Source organism: Apis dorsata, unplaced genomic scaffold (genome assembly GCF_000469605.1).
Source record: "Apis dorsata unplaced genomic scaffold, Apis dorsata 1.3 scaffold_997, whole genome shotgun sequence".
In the NCBI taxonomy this organism is placed as follows: domain Eukaryota; kingdom Metazoa; phylum Arthropoda; class Insecta; order Hymenoptera; family Apidae; genus Apis; species Apis dorsata.
The window spans coordinates 152101-156298 of record NW_006264098.1 but is presented as its reverse complement, the minus strand read 5'-3'; the positions used below and the strand labels follow the sequence as shown (position 1 = coordinate 156298).

The window sequence follows — 4198 nt, the reverse complement described above, 5'->3', positions numbered from 1 at the left end:
AAGAGATAATATATTATAGTTGTTGAATATGTATATATATATAATTCATATATATGAATTTAGATATCTATGAATTGGATTATAGAAATCATTAAATCAAACTCAATTTTTTTGCATATCAATAAATCATTTCTATATAATAATATAATCTTTCTATATATAATATAACTATATGTATTATAATTTCATTTTATTATAAAAAATATAAAATATAGAAAACAATGCAATATGTTGTCTATATTATCATATTACCGTGAAAATTTCTTCTATAGAAGTGCAAAGATTAGAAAAATGTAATGTTTTTAATATAATTAATAAATTAGATATCAGAACTCGTAATGTATTCGTAATGTATTCGTAATATAAAGATAAATAATAATAGTAATAATAAAGTATAATAATAATAATAGTAATAATAAAGATAATAATAATAATAAGATAAATAATAATCTTTTTATTATTATATAGAATCTAAATAAATTTGTTAGCATGCAGAATAAAATAATTAACAATAATGTAGAAAAATTGTCAAATAAAAGCTTTAAATTTACAGAATCTAATATCATAACTCTAATTTAGAAATATTAGAAAAAGAAAAAAACTATTTTAAAAACTATTTGAATAAAATAACATGATTGATATGTTGTTGAAATATATGTAAAATATATTTTCACGCGAAAAAAAGTTTTTTTTACAGTCATGAAATTAAATGTCATGACTTTTTCATCACATTGTCATCACATTGAATTTGATGATATACAATGTCATGTATCATTTAATATGCAAAGTAATGATGGAGATTTTCAAAACAAATTAAAATAAATACTTATGAAATATAATTTAATCATTGTTAAATCTAAAAAAATAAATATATGTTTTATTATCTGTTAATTTTTTATTTTTATAATTTCAAATTATATTCATTATAATATATTTTAAAAATTATAATTTCAAAAAAATTAAATTTTAATTGAAATGTTGAAAATATTCAATTTATAATTTGTATTTGTTTTTTAACAATTTAATAATTATTTATAATTATTTTATATTTCAGTTTAATAAAAATAATGAATAATAATGAATAATAGAGAAAAAATAGACAAATAATTTATATATATTTATTTATAATAGATATATCCAACATTATCTTTTGCCTAATGAGTGACATCATATTTTCCGTTATCTACATTTCAATTTAACTTATACAAAAAGTTGGCATCATAAATTCTTATATACTAATCATATCTATAAATATACAGTATATGTAAAACTTTATATGAATTTAGGGGAACATGTTTATATAATTTAACTATAAACTTTATATAATAGAAGTCTATCTAATTTCTCTATCAGCTTAATTTTTAAAAGAATTTTAATAAATTTTAATAAAAGAATTTTCTAAAATATAATAACGTCAAATATTATAAATATAAAGTATAATTTTGCAAATATAATCTTTAATTTATTTAATGTTTAATAAATTAATTTTTTATTTATTTTATATTATAGATATAATGTATATTGTATATTATAGATATGTATATTTAATTATATTATATTATAAAGATATATAGATGAATATTCGGTTTATTTAAATAATTATTATTTAAATAATAAGAGCTCAGATAATCAGGCACTATCTAAAATTTTATTCATATAAATGAAATTCATATATATATATATATATCTAAGAGATAGGTTGTATTTCGATTTCGATTGTTACGTTTTTACATATCGGCTTTAATAAATAATAATAAATAATATGACGAATTATATATGACGATAATAATAAATAACATGATGAATTGAAAGCAAAATTTTACATTTGTTATATCATGAAGTATGAATTATGAAATAATATGTTACATAATATTTTGATACGAATAATATACTAATAAAAAAAAAGTTAGAATTCACGAAATTTATTGAAAATTTTGAATTTAGTTGTTGTGATAAATAGAAGTTTAATGAATTACAAATAACTTTTAAATTTTTGAAAAAATACAAATTTAGCTTGCTTGCAGTGCAACAATAAACAGTTCAAACAAATTCCGTTAAGAAATCTCCTGGTTTCCTTGCTTGAATCCTGTACAGTTCCTTCCTACTGTCAAGTACGATGATGAAACGTTTCCGTTCCTAAAAGAAGAGAATTATATATATATTTTTTTTAAATGAAAGAAAAATGAAAGAAAACATGATTTATTATCAGACCATAAAACTGAAAGAAAATCTTAGATCTGGAAAGGAAAATCAGAACAGAAATTTTTTCAAAAAAGAAATTTTTATATTGTAAATAACTAAAATCAAATGAGTTCAGTTTATAATAAAATAATCTTAACAATTGAAAATTATTTCGCATACTTTATTCAGCAATTTAATACTCTATGAGCATCAACTTGAATAATTATGAAGCTGAATAATTTTGTATGGACTATTAAATAATATACTTCATAATTTATATAATAATTATATAATATAATATTATATAATAATTCATATATTATATGATCTTTATTAAAGAATATTTGAAAATGATTATTGGCCATTTTGAATATCAAAACTAATTGCCATCTATCATATTGCGATAAACATTTACATTTTTTATGAAAGATGCTTTAAAATAATAAAAAATAATGACATTACATATGTAAACCACATTATATAAATAATCAGATTTTTATCAAAAATTTTGCTGAATAAAATGGCTGATGTTAATTCCTCTTTCTTTTATTTCAATTTCAAGGAACTAGACATTGTCTTTTAGGTTTATAATTTAAGAACAGGCGCTAAATTCAAATTGTGTTTCATATTGATGATGAAGAATTTACATTGTATGTATTATAAATAATCTACATTCAATTCAAATTAAATCATATCTTAATGTAATTGTTTTATGGTTATAAAATTATTATTTAATTATATTCCAAACTAATATTTTCAAAACAAGTAAAAACTAAGAAAAAGATTAATATTGCAAGAAAAAGGTTAATACATATATTTTTTGCTAAATATTTATGATAATATATTCAATTTATTCGATTAATATATTCATATTCTTATCGAATAAATAATTATATTATTATATATAATTATTATATTTAATATAATTAATAATATAATATATATATTTAATATAATAAATAATTAATATATAATTAATTGAATTGAATTGAAATCATATAGAATTATTTAATGAAAAGTAATTCAAATTTAGCACGTATTTTTATTTTTAATAGTATTTTTATTCTTCAAATGAATTGAATAAAAATTTAGCTTCTTAATTATTTTGAATTCCGATATAATAAAGTATATTATTTTGAAATATAGAATTTTTAAAGCAAATATTTTTATTATTTATTTTATTTATTATTTGTTTATAAACATTTTGAAAAAATTTTTAAGAAAATTTTTATTTAATTAATTTTTATTATATTATTAATAAATATTTTAATATATTATTAATTAAATTAATAACATTTATATAATTTTATATATTTTTATTAATTCGAATTTTTTAAAATTTAATTTTATGATTATATAAGGATTTTTAGTTGTTACTATTGGTTGAAGTAAAAAATGGATACAAAGTATCAATGCTATAAAGTTAGGAGAGTATCTATTTATTTTATATATAATGACAATAAAACTTGAATAAGTGCATAGTGTTCTCTGGCGGGAAATGCATGTACATCGTAGTTATATTCCTTGAAAAACGTTGAAGCAATTAAGTTATGAATAGAAGAATTTGCAATATTTTGATTAAATGAAAAATATATTTCTATAATGATTCAAGATTGTTCATAAATAATAAAATCAATGTTTGTAAGAATGCTGGTGTTTATGACATTTGATATTGCGCGGCTATTTGAATAAATATATAATCTATATGTACTTAGATCATAAATACTTTTGAAATCATGGAAAATAATATAAACAATGAACGAAAAAGAAAATCTACAGAATTAGATGAATTTCAATCTAAACGTATAAAAGAAAAAAAGAATACTTTTCATTTTACAGAAGAAGTAAGTGGTTAAGAGTTAATATAATTTTTTAAAGAAAATTGAAGATAATATTTGTTTTTCTAAATATTATTCGTGATATTTTAAATACGAATATAAAATTATATTTTACAATATAATATTATAATAGTTATAATATATAATAATATAATAACAATATATATATAACAATGTAC

At 17.2% G+C, this 4198-nt stretch overlaps 1 protein-coding gene across 1 annotated transcript in view; it reads left to right on the top strand.

Moving 5' to 3' along the window:
• Window positions 1–3623: 3623 nt before the first annotated feature.
• The window catches only part of LOC102679079 (structural maintenance of chromosomes protein 6), a 6064-nt gene continuing 5489 nt past the window's right edge, over window positions 3624–4198 (top strand). The window contains exon 1 of the mRNA XM_031514451.1: window positions 3624–4067. The gene's annotated coding sequence lies outside the window, so the exon portion shown is untranslated. The remainder of the gene's footprint in view (window positions 4068–4198) is intronic.